The sequence below is a fragment of the Polypterus senegalus genome, chromosome 3 (assembly GCF_016835505.1).
Source record: "Polypterus senegalus isolate Bchr_013 chromosome 3, ASM1683550v1, whole genome shotgun sequence".
Lineage (NCBI taxonomy): Eukaryota > Metazoa > Chordata > Cladistia > Polypteriformes > Polypteridae > Polypterus > Polypterus senegalus.
This window is the reverse complement of record NC_053156.1, coordinates 125224060-125245357: the sequence shown is the minus strand read 5'-3', so window position 1 is coordinate 125245357 and position 21298 is coordinate 125224060.

Here is a 21298-nt window from a genome sequence, read left to right as displayed (position 1 = left end):
GCTCTGCTCTGCTTCCGCTCGCTGTTCACTTGCCTTCGCATATCCATTAGTTCTCTTTGTTTAAGTCATCTGGTTGACCCTCCATTAGCCCCAGTTAATCTTTAGACATAATGTCTTACTGACCACTTACCTTTTGTACTTCCATTTACAACAGTCAGTCTACAATCCCTAGATTACTGCCTATAGACTCATTGTGTATGAAGATAAAATATAATCTTGTGTGTCAACCGAACTTGTTTGCTTTCAGACTATTAGGCTCACTGAAAGCATTGACATTTAATCTATGGGCACACATTAGTTCCTTTAAAGGAACGGTCAACATGTTTCTAGCCCAGAACATTTTTTATGAATTACACTATAGTATAGTAGTATATAAAACATGATACATCAAGCAGACGTACCTCTCTTCTGTTTGCATGCATTGTACCTCAGGGTGAGCACACATACTGTAGGTTGTCAGCTCTTGCATACACAGAGCATGCACCTTCATTTGATTTGGTCATACTGAATCACTGGGGATGTCAGAATACAAAAATGGTGGTTATGGGCGCGCACCAAGACTGCCTCCAACTTGCTAACATCATGTTAAAGAAGTCTGCAACTGAAAATTATTGGAAAAAATCATTTATTGTTTAACGGCTTTTAGTTTGTAGGTCAAGTGAAAGACTAATAGCCAGTTGAAAATGCCTGCAATTTTTTAACAGAAATAACTTCCTCTTGTGCTGCATTAGTAATACAAGCCTTCTTTAAACTGGCAAGATTTCCAGGCATCGACAGCTTTCATCTACTGTAAGAAAATCTGCTAATTGGAATTATTGTCCCCTTCACCTTTATTTCAGAATGAGTCTATTAAATAAATTGCCCTCTGGACTTATCCATGAAGCACAGAATGAGTAAAACAAATAAGGAACAGCATTCCAAGTGCAAAAGTAGCTCCATGACTGGACCAGGTACAATGCTGGGAAATGTGTTGAGGAAAGGTAGTTCAGGTTACGGTGCCTCCTTAATACAATAAAGGCAACAAAAAAAAAAACAATCATGACATAAATAATAATTTTATATTTAGCTTGTATTAAGCAAGCATTTAACATACAATTTAGGCTCTGCTCAGAAACCTCACTGAAAATTCAACAGTGTCAGACTGTTATCTTCTCCAGGGGCCTCATGTATAAACGGTGCGTACGCACAGAAATGTTGCGTAAGAACTTTTCCACGTTCAAATCGCGATGTATAAAACCTACACTTGGCGTAAAGCCACGCACTTTTCCACGGTACCTCATGCCTTGTAGTACGCAAGTTCTCCGCTCGGTTTATAAATACACAGAAACTAACCGCATATTGTTTATTAGTGTAACGCATCTGATTGTAATTAACTCGTAACAATATAATGGTCCAGGGAACAGCCATAGTATTCCAAATACCATAACTGCTTTAGCGTTGTTACTCTCACTTCTCCTTCTTCTTCTTCTTCTTCTTCTTTCAGCTCCTCCCGTTAGGAGTTGCCACAGCGGATCATCTTTTTCCATATTACTCTCACTGCACGACTCAGAGTATTGATATCACTGTATCTGAGTGTGAATCACAGCAGCAGCTGATCGGAAAGAGAATTATCGGTATACAGCTTCAAGGACATGCTGTCTCAGCCACTGAAAAACATTTTAAAGCCTTTCCTGTACAGACCTCACGGTTCAGAAACAGTTTAATCCCAAGAACTTTAAATGCACTCAATCAATTGCTCCTTGTAGAACGGTTTGTACTTATAAGTACAATCACCCCACTGTAAACTTGCACTACAGTTATAATATCTCACAACCTGGGCCACTTTATAAAGCGCGTATTTACATATGATGACGATATCATTTTTAAGGTGAAATGCAGCAAAATATGTTTGTTAAATTATACACATAAAACTTTAACTTCATTTAAATAATCTATATTCTTCACTGGGAGTGTCGTTAAGGATAGAATAATTAAACATGTACCACAAAGATATTTCAATGTTCTTTAAACGTTTTGAAGAATCGCTAAGCTTACAGATGGCTTAACGCCTATTACAGAGCTGATTGTATGGCGATCGGTTACTTGGGGAAAGAAAAGCAAGGACTCTTGGGGCGGCCACGCCAATATATATTGAATATAAAACAGAAAGAGAAAATAACAACACAGCTAAAAACGCAGCGACAAATTTCGACAAAAGATAAATGCTTGTCATGAGCACGAGGCGGCTATGCCGTGTCCGCAACGGACGTGGCCATTCAACGTGATAAGCTACCTTACTGACATTGGCCGACGAAGGAGCCACCGATTCTTCCTGTGCCCAGTGCCACCACAAGCCTAGAGCCGCCCCTGAGTACTGCTGCAATAAATTATTTCATCGAAGTGAAACCTATGTTTAATAACATGCTTTAACTCCTATCATCATGAAAATCACATCACGTATACATCTCAGTATTTTAGTTATTCAGAGAGTTGTAATATCACGAATGTAATGGACTCTGTGTCCAGTTGGAGGAAGAGAGCCAGTTTAAGAAACAAGTAGTGATTCACACACATAGAGCACATAGAAAATCAAATACAAAACAAAGCATTTAACGTGCTACTTTAATTACGATGTGATTCGAGAAAATGGTTAATTAAACGATTTTAAGATGAAGTTTATAATGTTCTATTAAATGACAAAATAAACTACGAGATTAAAGTGGAAATGTCGAGATTGAAGTTGACATTTCGTGCTTTTTCCCCACCGTGTGCCTTTTTTCTCTGTACCCTAATAAACTTTCATATGACACTCAGACATGTGTGTGTATCTATGCACTAGCAGCTACTGTTACGTTCAAAGTAATCTCCTTCTGCAGGCAGGCATTTAGTTAGATGTGTTCTCCCTGTGTCTGCATGGGTTTCCTCCAGGTACTCCGATTTTCTCCCACAGTCCAAAGACATGCAGGTTAGGTGTATTGCCGATCCTAAATTGTCCCTAGTGTGTGCTTGGTGTGTGTGTGTGTGACCTGCGGTGGGCTGGCACCCTCCCCGGGATTTGTTTCTATCTTGCGCCCTGTGTTGGCTGGGATTGGCTCCAGCAGAACCCCGTGATCCTGTGTTAGGATATAGCGGGTTGGATAATGGATGGATGGATGTTGCCATTGCTGGAAACATGCCAGGAACTCTGCTTCTGGAATGTCCATGAGTTCCTTTGTTTTGTCACGTTGGATGTCAGATATGTCTGAAATTTTTCATTCTTTCAAAATAGCTTTTATTTTTGGGAAGAGCGAGAAATCACAAGTCAGGTGAACAGGGCAGATGATCCAGTTTGTTATTTGATTTCTTAGCCAGAAAGTTGCAAACGTGAGTCCATTATGCTGTAGGGCATTGTCATCTGTGGCATCGTCATTCACATCTTCTCACCCCTCGTTGAACCTTTTCTGCCATTCAAAGGCACTTGACTTTTTCATAGCATCCTGACCATATGCTACTTTCAACAGCTCCAACATTTTAGAAGTACTTTGTACCACAAGAGAGAGCACAAGGCCGTTATGGGAATTAAACTGTCACATCTCATACATATATAAATTATTTAAGATCACTGTTTAAGCAAAAGGTAAGATCCAAACTGCAATAACTTGTTACTCGCTAGTAGTGTTAATTAGTGAAATTTGCCAAAGCATTTTTCATAGCAAACATGCTCTGTTTGACAATATTGCCAAATATTTTTCTGGAAATTCATCCTGCGGCCAGCTTAGGCAAACATTTTTGTCCCAGCACCTTCTTTACAAGACCAGTGTGACATCACAGAGCTGTAGCGGCTATGTGCAGAACTTCCATTCATGTGTACTGTAGCTGCTTCAGGCATATGTGACATCACATCCCGATAAGTACTCTGCCTCCCACCCTGAATGCATTTCTAACAAAATAATAAAATAAAATTTGCAGTATTTTAATTTGAGGGGTACATTAGCTGACCTTATTAAGAATTTTATGAGTACTGCCACTGGACATATAATACAATTTCTGTGTGGAGCCACATGGCTAATTTGAATGCATAATTAGCCACATGCTGGAGCTACCATCCAAAACAAAACCTTAAAGGAATCCAGCCCCTCCCATCCATCCATCCATTATCTAACCTGCTGAATCCGAATACAGGGTCACGGGGGTCTGCTGGAGCCAATCCCAGCCAACACAGGGCACAAGGCAGGAACCAATCCTGGGCAGTGTGCCAACACACCGCAGGACACACACAAACACACCCACACACCAAGCACACACTAGGGCCAATTTAGAATCGCCAGTCCACCTAACCTGCATGTCTTTGGATCGTGGGAGGAAACCGGAGCGCCCGGAGGAAACCCACACAGACACAGGGAGAAAATGCAAAGTCCACGCAGGGAGGACCCAGGAAGCGAACCCGGTCTCCTAACTGCGAGGCAGCAGCGCTACCACTGCGCCACCGTGCTGCCCGAGCCCCTCCCTAAGAAAAAAATAAAAAATAATAGTGACCTTGTGAAATAATAATAATAATAATGAATGATTTATCACTGTTTACAAGGCATTTCTGTCTATTTAACAGAAGAAAGAAGTGCAAAGCATCTGCACAGAGATTGGAAACAAAAGACATGACTGCTGACCCAGAAGTTGCAACTTCAAACAAAGGAATGAGTCAGTTTCATGCTGCTGCCTCAAGACCAGAACTCTGTGAGTACATTTTTTTGTACTTATTGCTAGTCTCTTGTATTTTGTTTGTCTGTGTCACTTGTTGTTTGAGGCATGGTGGTGTAGTGGTTAACACTGCTGTCTCACAGCTCAAATCACGATTTTTGGCCACAATAATCAGTCCAGTTTAGTTGGCAGATGCCTCTCTAGCTCTCTGGGGCACTTAAAACACCACTGTACCATTATAATCCATTCAAAACTTGTTCAGCTCCTCCTTCCTCTTTGACTTTAATTCATTTAATGGAGTTTGTCAAAGTTCCCAAACACTTCTGTGATTTTGCCAAACTCACATGCTGGATCTCATCGCAACTCACTAGACTACACTACCTTTCTATGTGCAGAAGAATAATAATTACAATTAGACAACAAATGTTTTTTGTAAAATCTAAGTGTTGGAAAGACATTAAAGTTTCATTTATGATGCTTGTTTTGTTTTGTTATTTCAGGTTGGTTTGATCTTTTGTCATTCTTTTGTGGTGTATGGGAGCATGAGAGCATGGCTGTAACAAAATAGATGGTAGCATGTGTTGCAATATTAGTAGCTCTTTATTAATGGCTTAACTCTTGTAAACAAAACAAAAAGAAAATAAAAAGAAAATCGGGTAGGGAAAAATTTACTGGTTTTGGCATGTGCTTCATTTTGTGTTTTTTATTCCGGTAGTGTTGTAGTAATATGCTGAAAGATCAGTGACAATTTCTGCGTACTGACATTCTACAACATTTGCTTCCTATGACCTCCATTTTGTCCTACCAAACATATTATTTCAAAGCTTAGCTGCTTAATTAGATGTTTCATTTAAATTTATATTTGTGAAAAGGTTTTATACTATATCTAACCTTAAAATAAATTTCAGTTCTTTTCATTCTCAACCTTGGATTGCTCCTTTGTGAAATACGTGTCTAGTCATTTATGTCACTTTTGCTCCTTTTATTTCAGTGCGTGTGAAGACTCAGACACTTGCACGTTGCTGTTCAGTTTTGATGCTGATCTTTCATAGGCAATCAGAACAGGAAACTGCAACATTCTGCTTTGTCTATTTTAATTGAGCTTTTCCTGAGCCTTTAAATTTGGTTCTTGCGTGCATAGATTCTTACATGAATGAGTACAATTCAATTTACTCAGATTTTCGTTAGTATTCCTACCCAGCAATCACCGTATTCTACACAAATGTTCTGCACAGTTCTGGTAGTTGACTATTATACAGGCTAAAACTGATTTTCTACAGAAGAATATCCACTCACAAACAGTATTTGAACATTAATCTCTAGGTCATATATTATCCTGATATTCATGAAGCAAGACATCAGATGAGTAAACAGAAAAAGTGGCTATTTAATTGTCAGTCATAAGTCAGTTTTAATATTACACATATCACATTTAGTATCCAAAAGAATGTGGATGGAAAATAACAAAACACAATGTATAGCTACTAGACCCACCATATAGATCGTGCATCTATTGCTAGTACCATCACTGCTTTCCTACATATGGCTGCTTAAGTTGGTCTACAAAATTGATGGATGGATGGGTTATAACTGATTTAATTCTTTTAAATTTGAAAGGAAATGAGCTCTTGTTGTTCTCACCAATTGTTCATAAAGACACAGTACTCAGTACTCATGGTTATGAGGGGCCAGAGCTTATCCTGGCAGCACTGGAGACAACCCTGTACAGGGGCCCATTCACACTTACAATGGGTTAATTAAGAACTACTGATTTGATTTGGCACACACATTGTGTTGCATCTTGGAGAAATCATCAGTGATGTTACATGGGGTCATTGGGTGTTTTGGGTCTTTCAACATCAGACACTCATCTAGGCAACTTCGCAGGGAATGATCAGGTCCCGGCTCATGTCCAAGTATCTTGTGCAGTCCCCTAGCTTGATCCAAAGCCATCTCAATGTCTTCTCTGTGGCTTCTTAAGATTTTCATAATGGCATAACACTGCTTTTACTATCTTTCATAGACGATATGGTATTCATCGGATCATGAGCTGTTTCTTCTCCATACTCTTCTCTTTCCAACATTCTGGTATATACTGTATTGTCCAAAGTAAATTGTTCCAGAACTGGAAAGGCTTTTAAAAAATGTTTTTGAGCAAACTCTAATCTGTCCTTCCCATGCTTGAGGTTTACCAGTGGTTTGTCTTTACTTTAATGAAGTCTTCTCTTGATTGTAGACTTTGGCAATGATAGGTCTACCTGCCAAAGAGTGTTCTTGGTTTGGCTAAATGTTGTGATGGAGTTCTTCTACACCAAGCACAGGATTCTGCAATCATTTAGCACTGCTGTCTTGATTTTCCAGACCTTCTAGTGTTGCTGAATTCACCAGTGCATTACCTCTTTTTAAGAATGTACCAAATGGTTGATTTGACTACTTCTTGTTGTTTCTGCTATCTCTCTAAAGGGTTACTTTTGTTTTCTTAGCTTCATGATGGTCTGTTTTTTCTTGCATGGACAGCTCTTTGGACCTCATATTGACATTTCACAGTGACAGCTCCCACATACAAATTACACTTGGGAACAATTCCAGAACGCTTACCTGCTTAATAATTAATGAAATTATGAGGGAACTGCTCCCTCCTGGATATAGAACAGCTTGTCAGTCAAATGTCCAAATACTTTTAGTCATTCCCCCTGAAAAATCTACACTTCACTCACATAATGATTGCTTAATTTTAAACCCATTTGTTGGCGTACACAGCTAAATTTATGTACATTGTGACACTGTCCAAATACTTCATGGACCTGACTGTACAATACAGAGAGCCCATATTATTTTAGATTTATGACAAATAGGCCTGAGAATACACAGATTACATCAATCAGAACCTCATTAAGCACAACACCACTGAAATGCAGTGTAGCAAGACAAAAGTGAGTTGTATCAGTTAAACACATATACTGTAAGGTGGCACTATTAAGTGCTTGAGCTCACACACACACGGAAAACCACAAAAACATGCACATTATTTTTAATTCACAATAAATAAGCCCATGCTTGCTTAAGCAACTGATCACAGCAAACAGAACTTCATCCCACATAACCCAACACCACAGGATTGCACTGCAACAAGCCAGACGCATGTCAAATTAATCAAACACATGAAAGATGCCAATAGTCATTTTTGTTTATCATTTGCTTTTTCAAATTTTGTTGCAAGTTCATTTGTATTTTTATTCTCTCTATTGAATGAGTAGCTAACCAGTGCAACAAACACCAAATACATTCCTGAATTTATATTTTGTTTTACGTTATCTGGCTGTAGTTTTGACCTTGTCTGGTTGAAACTTGTCTGCAGATACTGGGATTCTGAAGAGACTGCGATGCTGGGAAACTCTTACCAGGTTCACACTTGCCTGCATTTTAAAGCAGCGTTCCACAAACTCATTTCTCAGGATCCAAAGTGCCTTCACGTTTATTAATGAGTGGCCAGTTCTCCTTATTTATATTTTGTATTTTATACACCAGTGCTACAATTGCTTATTTGAGTTTTGCTTAACTTTATTTTAGCAAGGACATTTGTGTTTTATTCATAGGAATGGATAGCTTTTCTTAAGTTTACTTAACAATTTCCTCTATATGTTCTTTCACATTTTTTCCACTTTAATTAGCCATTTGAAGGTGAGTACACAAATGTAAACAGAAGTGAATTAAATATTCTAATTATGGCACATTGTGATTTGTTTGGCCTTTTCTACTCAGCCTTGAGTCTCCGCCACAGACACACCTCTTAACTCCAAACTCACTGTTCTTGGGGTTCTTCTGCTCTGCCAAGGCCAATAATCATTTGGTGTGTCATCTCAGTCATGGACTGTGTGCTGCACTGGCTTTCTCTCAAAGGTATGCATTCTCGGTCTTAAGTTATATCATTACTATTGTAAAGAAGACCTGTCATGTCAACCCTGAATTATATTAAGTAGGTTAAAAAAAACTAATAGATGGGGGAAGATTATAATTGTGTTTATTATACACATAAGTTGTTTTTATATTCCAGAATAAATGTGTGTAGGATAAAAGGTGCTATATAAAAGAAACTGTGAATGACCAATAATGATATTCGACTCATGCTGGGCATCCATTGCTTATTGCTACTTCGATTTTGCATGATAAGCTTAAAAGACACAGAAAATGCATAGATCACAGAAAAAGTAGTAAAGATGTACTGAATAGATCTCTCATTACTGAAAAAGGAAAGAATGGATACAAGCAAAGATCCAGCAGAGGGTAGAAGAAAAAGTCCCATGAGAACATTTGAAAAGTTCTCCCTTTATTTGACCCATGAGCTGCAGGTGTTTATCAAAATAAATGATGCTACTTCTCTGTACTTCCATTCTTCACAATCTGCATTATCTATAAATGTATTTGAATGAGTTCATCCTCAGCTGAAATGGATGCAAAGCAAGGCCCAAACATAGATGGGTTGCCACTAGACCACAGGGCACGCTAATGCATAGTATAATTTATAATCGCTCAGTTATCCAATATGGAAGATTAGAGTCTTCTCTGACCTATCTCTGGACCCAGAATGGATGCCAAAGAGGCGCAGGGTAGCGCAATATAAATATTGTTCGTAGTAACAATAATGAATAACACATGGAAGAAGTAACAAAGTATAAAACTGTAGAATTGTCTGATTTATACATGTTTTGACACTTATGTTCAAGAGTGTTGAATTTAAAAAGTTAATTTTCATTTCCATGTTGCTATTCTTTGTTTGTTTTGTTTGACTGTGATCATCATGCTGATGACATCACAGGAAGTGATATTATAAATATGATGGTGATTCCTTTTTGGTATCTTTAGTTTAAGTAAGTTTAATCTTAGCAGTAGGTTTTGTGTTCTGGTTCTGACCTCTTTTCTGCATTTGATTTTGTGTTGTCCTCTGGTTTCTTGGGTATGTCTGATGTTCTTGGTATTGTGACCATGGCTTATTTCCTTCATAATCTCCTGGTTTAGTTGTACTCACAATGTTCCTCAGGCACTTCTATGTATCCTAAACAAAACTGCACAAACAGAAAACAAAAAAAAACTGTTTCTGTTGGGAGGAATATCTAGTTGGCATACCTACCTGAAGAAACCAATAGTTTTTCTCATCCACCATGCTTTCTATTTCTACCCTTTCTTCCACCTTCTAGTTGGACCTTTGCCCACTTCGCTGCTGACCCCAAGTTTGTTTAATGTTGGTTGATACTGGCTTTTAAACCCCAGCTGTGAACTATTTCCGAGACCTGCAGAGCTCCTTTAGCTGCCATCCTAACATTCCCAATACTAGTCCCAGGTGTCCTTGAAAACCCGAAGTTCAGCTTCTAAACTGCCAGCTATAATCCTGGAGTTTGTCTTGCATTAATCCTATTGTCTTCATGTGACTTCCCTCCACTTAACTCTCAGATCCCATATACTGCCCTACCCGCCCTTACAGCCTCATCTTATATAACTCTCAGATATAGTGCATTGTGATGACTACATTTTATTCACTTTCATAAAATATTTCTGTCTGCAATACCAACCCCTTCCTTGCCGATCATACCATCTAATATTCAGAACTCCTTAACTCCTCAAACACAGCAACCAAGCTGGAATTTGAACTAAGTCCTGTAGGGAAGCAACACCATTCAACATTGCATTGATGTGCTAATTTCCTTCTGATCTATCCTTAATGTAAGTGTGTGTGTTTGAGTGTAAGGAACACAGCTGACAAATAAAGTAATGGTTTTTGTAAAGCTCCTCAGCTCCATTGTTTGACAGGACCTATCACAACAAGTTTGATGGGAATAATCTATGTAAATAGCTGGCTTTAAAATTGTGAAATATCTCCCAGTATTTCAAAAAGACTGAAAAAAGGGTCTAAGTAATATAACCGTTGTAGGTAAGGGGGCAGCCTGTTTTCCAAGTCTTCATTTTTTTTTTCTGCTATATTCACACTTGTCCCCAATGGCGTGTTGTTTTAGTTCCACCTAGTGGTTAATGACCAGCAATGGTATTAGTGTAACAGGCAGCAAAGTAAAATGGCTCAGCTTTGGATTTGTAATTATGAATCGTTGTGTTTGTGGCTATTTGACCTGATTTCTTACTTTTTTTTGTACATTGTTTTTTCTTAATTCTTGCTTTTAAGAATTTCACACTGATCTTTAAAATCTTGTGAAAAGCATTAAAAGGCCAACTAAAACGTACCTTCATCTTTAGTTGTTGAACTCAAGGCTTTCCTTTCATGACAGACTTATTTGTAGAAAAACAAATATCTTGTAAAAATGATGGGTTACGAACATAATAATTCAGCAGAACAGCTTTGAGGCAGTCAAATAAAGCAGTTTCTCCCTAGCTATTTCAGCCTTTGTCGGTGGCATTGGCCCATTTCACTCAAGCTCTACATCCCAGGTTGTACTTCATGACCACTTTCTCTACTTGGCCGTATTGAAAATAACTCCAAACATAAATTGTCTTTATTCCTGGAGTCAGTCTGGGATGTTGTAGGCAAAAAGTAGTATAAGATCACATGGCAAAACAAATTTTTGTTGTCTTATATTTACTAGCTCTTTTGAAAAGTATCCTTGTTTGATGTACATTCCTTGGTGTGTATAATTCTATGTACTGTTTTGTATAATATAAAGACTGATTAATTAACTTAATTTCTATGTACTAACAGATTTTTGTTTACCCTCATTGTTTGATTTCTGTTTCCATTTAATCAAATAATGATTACTGTTGGTGCATGGAATGAAGAACTTTGAATGTCTGATGACAAAAATTTTAAATTTTGATGTATCAGCACAGTCACTGTCTGAGTAGAGAGTGCATATTCTTATTATAATCATCCATTTTGTTTCCCGCAACCCAAAGTCATACATATTAATTTGTGACCTGAAACAAGAGAGTTTGTGTGTAGATGAGCATCCCATCTAGGGTTGGTCCTGCCCTGCATCTGATACTACACTTAGACAAATCTATATAACACAGTTCTGTAAGGGAAGTAGGACATTGGATGGATGGATGGATTGATTTCATCCTCACATTCCAGTGTACACCCACCAAAATTGAAAGAAGGTTGACCATCTCAGGTAATCATTCAGGTATTACTATTCAAACAGTGGCAGTACTAGAGCATGTCTTGTGGACAGCACAAGGGTCTTTCACTGAAAAAAGAAAATCAGTAGTAAAATTTTCTTGGGGGGCAGTGATACTAAACTGAAGCTGTAGTCAGGAACAAATAATTGGTCAAACGTTTGCTTTAAGGGCGAACAAGAAATCATAATCAATTAAGTCAATTCTTTAAGTTTTAAAAGACATTAATCTTATAAATTTACCCATAAGATAATATAATAAATTAAAATAAGTCACCAAAGATATGCACGGCTTTGCTATCTCTTCACAAACACGGTATATAAGCATTTACCAGGCAACATTGTGGCCTAATGTTGTATGTTTTCTATAGTTTTAAAAAATACACAGCCAGTCCTAATGTTTTACAATGTAACCTATGGGGCCTGGGATACCTTCAGAAAATAAAAGCCTAATAACTTACCAAACACGTATATTCTTTCAAGTCAAGAAAGTTGCTGAGCATTGATCTGCACCTTGCAGTTACACACACATTGTAAAATAGCTCATACATATAATTTTCAAATAAAAAATGACACCAATATTATGAGATTAAGCCATTTTTAAAGAAGACCAACTGTTCGTGCATGTGTTCCCCTTAAAGAAAATCACAGTGAACTGTTGGTGCCATGTGCTTAGTATCGTGTTGATTTATTTCCATATTTATGTGAGAACTCCTCCTAGGAGGGTCACTGCTGTCACACAAGTGAATAGAAAACATATCCTTATCTCAAGAGAAATAGTACCAGGTATATGCAATAAAATTATTATGTTTAGATTAATTTTGTTGTCACAAATGTGTCAGAAACAGCAGGACTGGCTAGGTACAGTATTTTTTTAAATCAATAGGAAACGCTTAACTTTAGAACACAACTTCATGTGGCAAATGCATCTATAACAAGTTTGTAAAGAAATAACTTTGACTTGAAAAACACTTAACTTATCATTTAAGCCTTCCCTAAACAGCTACTAGCTTCACTTGGCCGTGCCATAGAAATGGCCATATTACAATTGCAATGACTTTACATTATTTTTTGTATAGCGCTCTTCACTGAGTGCAGGTGCAAAGTTCTGTGAACAATTCTTAGTTAAAATACAAGTATTTTACTAATTATTACTAAATACAGAACTAGTACACATAAAAACACAGACTTGTTAAAACAAACTGAGAACAAGGTAGAAACTAGTTAATCATAAATGGAAGAAAAATTAATAGTTCACAATTTGAAAAAGTGAATTAATAAACTGCATTTAATTTAAAAGCCTCTTTCACGACAATTTATGATTACAGGGTGACCTTCCAATCAACCAAGGCTTTTACTGGACTTTTTGTTTTTACATCAGACTTTTCTATGTGAGTTGTAGGAAGATGCAGCAGTAAAAAGCCTGGATTAGAAACACAATACTGTACCAAAATGTTTCCAGGGCATGATCCAACCTGCGAACGTTGCAACCAAGCCCCAGCCTCACTAGGTCACATGTTCTGGGCCTGCACCAAATTAACATCATTCTGGACAAAAATTTTTAATTACCTCTCAGACAGCCTTGAACTCACAATCCCTCCTAACCCATTAACAGCTGTGTTTGGGGTTCTTCCAGAGGGTCTTAAAGTGGAGAAAGACAAACAAATTGTGATTGCATTCACTACACTGTTGGCACGCAGACTTATTCTGATAAACTGGAAGTACCCAAACTCTCCTCTTTTAAGTCAGTGGGAAACCGATGTGTTATATTATTTAAAATTGGAAAAAATCAAATACTCAGTTAGAGGATCTGTACAGACTTTTTTCAAAACATGGCAGGATCTAATCAGTAATATTTTACAATAAGTTCATAAAGCACAGAGAATTTATTAATTTAGGTATGTTTACAAGCCTTAAATTTTACGCCGTTTGGCTTGCTCTCTCTCTCAGGGGTGGGGATCGATCTGTTCTTAACTCAACTTTAATTTTAACTTAATTTTTCTTTTTGTAAAAACTTGATTGCTTCGTATGGATTGTAATAAAATTAATAAAAAAAAAAAAAAAGAAAAGAAACACAATACTGTAACCATGGAGGACAGAATCCTAAACTTGAGCAACACGAGTAAAAGTAACAATGCTGAAATTGAAAATATATCTTTATATATAATTTGCTACTGTGGCTGTTCATTTGTCTGTCCAGGATTTTAAATCACTTGTAGCTCGCAAACCGTTTGACCTATTGACCGTAAATTTGGTACACATACACTACGTGACGTCTACTGTCAGCTTTCGGGTTGATGATTGACCTCCATGGTTATTCTTCCTTTTATTTTTATTTTATTGTAGAATTAACTCTTGGCAGCGGCTGTGCGGCTCATGCATATGGGCGCCATTCTCATCTCTACCACCTTCCTTGTCACTTCCACTACCTTTTCATATCTTAAATTATTCTTGAGGCAAATTGAAGACTTAAGTGCCAGCTTAAATGAATAATTAAGGAAAACATACTAAGTAATTGCAACACAAACACTGACTTAATCAGTTTTAATATAAAAAGATGCCAACGAAAGAAGAGAAGAAGTGGGCCACTAGGGTGGAGAAAAGAAGAGCTGCTCAGGAAGCAGCAATCGAATGCTAAACATACAGAGAAAGAGGATGAAAACTATGAATGAAAGTCAAGTGCATTCACTGCATGTTAGCGTGCAGGGTGCTGTTACTGGTATAATATATATGTATTTATTTTTTAATTATACTTCTCTCAAACAATTAAAAGAAAAAAAACTTTATTTTTCTCCTGGGCAACCCTGGGTATTTCAGCTAGTGTATGTGTGCATGTGTGTGTGTATGTATATGTGTGTGTATATATATATATATATATATATATATATATATATATAGTGTGATAAATGATAAATTGCTACGATTTGTGATAATGATTAATCCCATCCAGGGCTGGTCCCTGCCTGATGCTTCCAGAATAAGGTCCTGTCCCTTGTAATCCAGAAAAGGATTAAGTGGATTTCAGAATGTTTACATTTGTTTTAAGTGTCTCTTGGTTTGTGCTTAATTAGTAATTTGGTTTTTGTAACCTTATGTTTTTACATTTTTTGTCTTTCCTCATTCACTTATTCAAGGCTATTTCTTTTGGGCTTTGACTTTGTTTTGTTATGCATTATAAATAAATTATAAATACATTTATAAGTTTAAATAAGTACAGTATATTCCTTAAATACCACCATCTCTTTTCCACTGAAAGAGTGTTTTTGTGTTTTCCCCTTCTTTATTTTCCAAGTTTTCCAAATTTTGTCATTGTTTAGTTGTGCATTTGTGGATTTTCAAATGCTATTCCAAATTTAAACGCATGATTGTCTTTGCTCAGGGGATCAAGCACTTCTGTTCCACTTACTCAGCTAAGTTCCACTAAAGCTTTATAAATTAGACATTTACCCATAATATCCACTAGACCTAGAAGATTATAAATGCAAACTTTTCTGGGGCTACTTCACATAACTTAATTAATCAAGTGTCATTTTCTAGAGGCATGTATCTCACAGAGACATTGATTGTTTTTCCCACCAGTGATGATGCATCTGCAAATTAACCAAAATGGACGATCTTTAAGGAAGGATGTGCTTTTCTTTCTGGAATGCTGTTATAAATTCTATGATCATAGTACATGGACAATATTAAATAAAATTTGTTAAGAGATGCACAATCTAAAACTAAATGCTATCAGGAAATTGCAATGACCTTGTGTTGTATCTAAGAGGGCTGCTATATAATATTACAAGTCTAAATATAAACTACTTGTGTTGCTCTACATGAGAATCTTAAATTGTGAGATCCTTTGACAACAGGCTGTCTTAGGCCAGGTGCACAAGGGTTTCAGGATGATATTACTGACAAGTGCTGTTCATAAATTCATGCCTGCACAGAGGGAGGGACACAGAATAATTGTAGGTGGTGCAGTTGTCCATTTTATCCTTTTCTGGGCTTTTGTATGGTAAATATTGTGTATTACTGAACAGATAATTGCTCCTTTTGAAAATGCTGAAAGACACTTTAGTAAAAAAAAAAAGCCAATGTGCCCAGTCAGAACTAACAGCTGAGGGATTTTCAGTATGTACTGTGAGCGTATTACCTTACTTTAACAGAAAACTAAACAGTATAAATTAAATGTAAGAACTTCAATTTATACCAAGAGGATTTATAAATGAGTAAATGTAAGAACTTCAATTTATAACAAGAGGATTTAAAATGATTATATGCATAATTTCACCAAATCTCAGATGCAAATAGGAAAATAATTTTGTAGCTAGACAATATAGTCACTTAATCCAAGACTGCAAGCATTATGTACTACTTAAATACAGTACATGCAGATAAAACTAGTGAATTGGAAAACAATGGTACATTGTCATATGAATAACATGGATTAAAGATACTTAATGTTCTGAATGGTAAAGTTTTAGTTCCATGGCATTAAACTAAAAAATATTACCTGGAATAAATGTATGAGGGAAAATCATAAAGTAAAGCCAATATGAAAATGACGTGGTAACTGCAATAGGTGGAAGCTAATACAATACAACACATTCATGATGGCTTATGGGTAACTTGAACACGCACAGCGCAACACTTTGCAGTTAGCCTAGTTGAAGCCAAGGTCAAATAAACATGGACACTCTGCTGCAGGATTGCACCATTGTTGAACAATGCACTATAGTGAGATTTCTTTGGGCAGAGGAAGTAAAACCTGCTGAAATCCATCAAAGGATGTTGTTTTATGTAGATTAGTAAACTGTTTGGGTGTACCTTTTGTGCAAACTTGATGGTACCCCAAGTCATCATGCTCTATGGGATGTGCAGATCCATAGCTGATATCCAAATGTGCAACAACAATGGACAACGTAATCCGTCGGTCATCTCTAATGAAGTCATTCACCATGTTGATGTAGGCTTGTGTGTGTGATGTTGATGTACGACCAGATCAAGTTTCGTTGGTTACACTTGTTCTTCCTGCTTTAAACCTTTCTACCCATTCATAAACTTTTTGTTGAGTCATTCTGTTCTCACTTCTGTACTGAGCCAACATCCTTTGGTGGAGTTTGGCAGGTTTCACTCCCACTGCCCATCTCACTATGATGTGTTGTCCAACAATGGTGCAATACCACTGTGGAGTGTCCATGTTTATTTGAGCTTGGTTTCAACTAGACTAATGGCAGAGCATTGTGCTGTGTGTGTTCAACCTACCCATAAACCACTGCAAAAGTGTTTTTTCATGTTAGCTTTTATTCATTGTGGTCATTTTGATTTACCCCTGTATAGATAATGCAAATGTTACAGTTAAAACAATTTGCCATCATACAGTTATGATTGTGGTCCTTTTAAAATTATTTTTGGGTTTCTTGGTCCATTCATATATGTTTTTTATTTAACCTGTTGTATTATTTTTTCGTAGAGAATTTCTGTGTTGCTTTGTTTAATTTTTTGGTTGTCCTTATTATAAGCTTTTAGTTTATTTTTTGTTTTTTGCAGCATTGTACAGATGTCATGTGAGCACAGTTGTTGCCCCAATGACTTAATGTTTGGTTGTGTATAAATTTGGTGGCGCCAAGTTGCCAGCACATTCAGTTGTACCTCAGTAGATAAAAAAGAGCTTTCTTGCGATTTCAAAGTAGTTTAGCCAGAAATTTTCAAGTAGTGAGGTTCACCTTTGCTTCATGTCTGTTATTCCGTTTTGCAAGATTATTCTAGTTTCTCTTTGAATTGTGCCACTCCGCATTTTTTACCTTATTTTATTTACCTTTGACTTACTCTTATGCCTTTTATTCTGTGTTCTTTGTGTAGTTATCACCTCCAGGTTATTCTTTTTCACAATAATCCCAGAATGCAATCATGCAAGTAAAAGATCAATCAATCATTAGGTGGCAGAGGTGAGACTTCATTTTACTATGCTTATTTTCATACTTGAAACCTGTTGCCAAAACATTCCGTGAAAAAAAATGTAAAAGGCAAAACATAACATAATATCCATATCAGAGATTTAGTGCTAGAATCTTAGTCATTTTTCTCAGTCTCTTTTACTGGCACAATGATCATGGCCAAGTGCATTTAGATGGAAACCATGAACCAGCAAAGCAATAAAATGTCCATTGTGGTGTTACATCTGGGGCACCTTGGTGGATGCGACATCGCTGCCATGGCACACGTGTGCACATACTTGTAATACTTAAGTCAACATGTGATGCACAAGTAAATTAACACTGTGTGACACAAAAATGGTAAAGGCACAAGTACATGTGCCATTTTTTACATCATTATCTCCTGACTGTTAAGAATCACCTTGAATCATGTTTAATTAATTTAGAATAACTTATTTTATGAAAAACTAATTATTATTTTTATGGTTCACTACATGAATGAATTGCCATTTTTTAAAGATGGAATTATTCTCAATGAGATGTCTGAATTTTAAAATATTAAGGGAAAACTCAAAATAGGTGACAACATCATCTAGGTAGGCAACACTATATGTGTTTTGGGGGCGGAGCACTTTGTCCACCAGACGCTGGAAAGTCGCAGGAGCCCAATGTAACCCGAATGGAAGGACACGATACTGCCAGTGTCCACTAGTGGTGCTAAATGCAGTCTTAACCTTTGCGGAATCCATTAAAGGAACCTGCCAGTACCCCTTGGTCATGTCAAGTGTGGTCAGATATTCCACCTGTCCAAGCCTGACCCCAATCAGGGTCCCTTTCCTTCCACGGTTTCAGCAGATTCACGTGATAAGCCAGCTCACTCGGCTGACAATTGGGTTGTTTCACCAAATAGTCGACAAGCCCTTTCCTGTCTTTAACTTCGTATGGTCCTTGCCAATGGGCAAGTAGTTTAGAATGGGAGGTGGGAACCAACACCATGACCCGATCCCCTGATTGGAATTCCTAAAGTGTCGTGCCATGGTCATAATAGCGGGCCTTTGCTGCTTGCGCCTCCTCCATGTGACTTTTTAGTATAGGTCAAATTTTCTCAAATTTATCGCGCAACTGCGCAATATACTCCAAAACATTAATCGAGGGAAGAGCCTCTCCTTCCCAACCTTCTTCTTTGTACATATAACAATTCAAATGATGAGAACCCTGTTGAGGCTTGAGGGACTTCCCTGTAGGCAAAGAGTAAAGGGGGAGGAGTTGATCCCAATTCCTTCCATCCCTGCTGACCACTTTGCGAAGCATCTGTTTGAGAGTCTGGTTAAACCTCTACACTAGACCATCGATTTGAGGATGATATACCGCGGTCCTCAAGTGCTTTATCTTGAGTAACTTGGCCGTTTCCCTGAACATCTCTGAGGTAAACAGCATCCCCTGGTCCCTAAGGACTTCTTTAGAGATACCACCTCATGCAAAGACCCCTACCAGTTCCCGTGCGATGGTTTTGGAAGTGGCTGAGCGCTACGGAACAGCTTCTGGATACTGGGTCGCATAGTCCATGAGGACTAAGATATGCTTATGTCCTCGGGCTGAGGGTCCCAGTATATCACCCCTATTCTTTCGAACAGGACATCAATCAAGGGAAGGGGAACGAGAGGAGCACGGTCCCTCCTAGGAATTTTCCGCAGCTGACACTCTGGACAAGAGATGCAGAAGTGGTGAACCTCCTTGTTAATTCCCGGCCAGTAAAATCGGACCTTAATACACTCCAATGTTTTCTCGGTGCCTAGGTGGCCTCCTAGGAGGTGGGTGTGCACTAACTCACAAACCTGCCGTTGGAAGGTTCGTGGAATCAGCAGCAGCTTCCGTCCATCCCCCTCGCCTTCACTGACCCATTATAATAAATCATTCTCAATCACAAATTGGGGGTCCTGTGGTATGGGCGGATGAGTGTCTTGACCGTTGACTAGAATGACTGCATTCTTTTCAAACTTAAGGGAATCATCACTCCAGTGTTCCCTTTTAAACAAGGCTGGCATTTGTCTAAACTGAAAACTTAGATCTGAGAGAGGGTCCAGATCTCAAGGGACGGGGAGTCATCCCGCTCCGTCGAGATGTGGATTGATGATGTAACTGTATTTGACGGTCCGTGAACTTCCCCCCTCCTCCTCTTGGCCTCCCATATCTCTCCCCACTGGCTGGGTACATGGTGTGGAGACAACCTGCAATGGATTATTCCTGTCTGTTACTATGCCTAAAGCTGACCAGTACTTCACCGCTTTTACTATCAGTCCAGTTCCGCCCAAGATTCACAGCGAAAGGTGAATTTGGGAGGACTGCAACGGTGAGTTTTTTTAACTGATCCTCCCTGGCTGATGAAACATCGGGCGGATTTATAGAACCGGATGTCTCCGTGTACACAGGTTAAACTGGTCTTTACTTTCAACCATTGTCACGGCAGTACATACTGGCAATCAACAATGGAGATGTTGCTGCCGGAATCAAAGAGGGCTTCCACCTTAAATTTGTTAACAACGACCACTCCCATATGAGCCAATGACAGGGGGTTTGAAAGTGCACACAATCCATCCCACCTCTCCACTTCCATGCCGCCTCGCTCACAGGTAAGGGTCACCTTGGAATCAGGGACTCCGGTGCAAACTGGATATGGTTTATGCTGAGGGGGCAGAGTAGGAGAGACGTAATCTCCGTAGCGTCAGATAAAGGACTGTTCTGCTCTCCCAAATTGCAAGGCTATCCTAGCTGTTTCCACGAGCTTGATGAGCTCATCCATAGAGGTAAATTCTCCCCAGACCGGCTGGGTGAAATGGGCGGGAAGGTTGCTAATTAATAGGAAGTAGCTTACCTTTTTTACTTATTGGAAGGTGGAGCACATGGTGGGCCTTAACTATCGCACCACCATTTCCCAAAGAGCATCAGCCTGCTCTTGGGTGGATCGCTCAGGATCCCGCTTCCACGCCTGCAGGATCCTCACCTGCTGGTCTGGGAAGCCCTGTTTTGTTCCGGGGCCTTGGCCCTACAGGAGGACAGCTCTGTCCTCCGAGAGAGCATAATAAGTCCCTGTCACTTCCTCCACAGAGACCAGCCCACTTCTGTATGTCCCATGGACACTCTCCCTACCTGTATTAGGTGGCACAGAACTAGACAACGGGAGCGAAGTCTGCACCGGTTCTTTCCGAAATCCAGGATGAACCTCCTCACCCGGATACTCGGCCCCTGTACTCTCCCGCTTGGTCATGATTCAGGTCCAGTCCCGTTCTCTTCAGGATTTCTTTCATCCTGCCAACTACGCCACTGTCACAAGAACGACACAAAGATATTGCAAAGGTTTGGGGCAGCCACCCATATAATATTTCCTGGGTGCAAAACTGCTTATCACGAACAGAGATGTTCACACAACTGAGTCCAAAACAGAACTGATATACTGAAGGCAAGATGTAGGTTTTATAGGCCAGTAAAGGAAGTGATGTCATCAGGTCCAGAACCGGAAGTGAAGTTGCTGGCTGCCCTAGAAACAGGCGGGATTTCCAAAAAATTGTCTGCAGGGAATTGAGAGAGAGAATTAGTACACTTTGC